Here is an 870-nt window from a genome sequence, read left to right on the forward strand (position 1 = left end):
AGAATTGCTTGGTCTTAAATACAAGAGCTTCCTCATGCTGGGCATGGTGGCACATGTCTATAATCTCAAATGCTTGTGAGGCTGGGACAGGAAGATCACTGAAAAGTTCAAGACCTGCCTGGACCACACAGCAAGGTCCTATTTCAAAGAACTAAAGAGGGCACACTGGTCTCTGAATATATAAACATGAATACCACTTTAAAAAATACAAACTTTTCACTAACTCAGTACTTTTTATCTTTTGAGACAGTCACTGTGCAGCCCAGGTTGGGCTTGAATTTGTGGTGATCTTTTAGCCTCAGCCTCACGGGTACCAGGATTACAGACATACTTCACCATGCCTATCAATCAGTAGCTCTTATACAGAAAACATAGTTTTAAAATAGGGGAGTTGGAGCCAGGGTGATGGCTCAGTGGAATAAGCACTTCCCTGGCAAGCACAAGGGCTTGAGTTCAATCTCTGGTTCCGCAAAAAAAATAAAAAAAGGCAGGGTGACATTTTAATGGTACGGCTTAAAAACTGAAATATCACCCTTCCAAAGAACTGTCCCTCTACAAAATGCTGACTCTCCAAGAGTAGTTCCCAAAGAGTAACTGAACAATGTAACAGCCAGACTCTCCAAAAAATGCACTAGTTTGACACCAAACTCACGTTACTTTGAGGTTTTTTTTTTCTTTTGGTGGAACTGGGGATTAAACTCAGGCCCTTGCGCTTGCCAGAGAAGTGCTTATTCCACTGAGCCAGCTCCCCGGCCCTCATGTTACCTTAAAAGAAACAAATTCCCTCACCAAAGTTAGAATATTATTACGTAGACAGCATGTACAAAACATCATTTCCTGACTTTATCTCCATTAAAAACTGCCAGTGGG

Source organism: Octodon degus, unplaced genomic scaffold (genome assembly GCF_000260255.1).
Source record: "Octodon degus isolate 3935 unplaced genomic scaffold, OctDeg1.0 scaffold00118, whole genome shotgun sequence".
NCBI lineage: Eukaryota > Metazoa > Chordata > Mammalia > Rodentia > Octodontidae > Octodon > Octodon degus.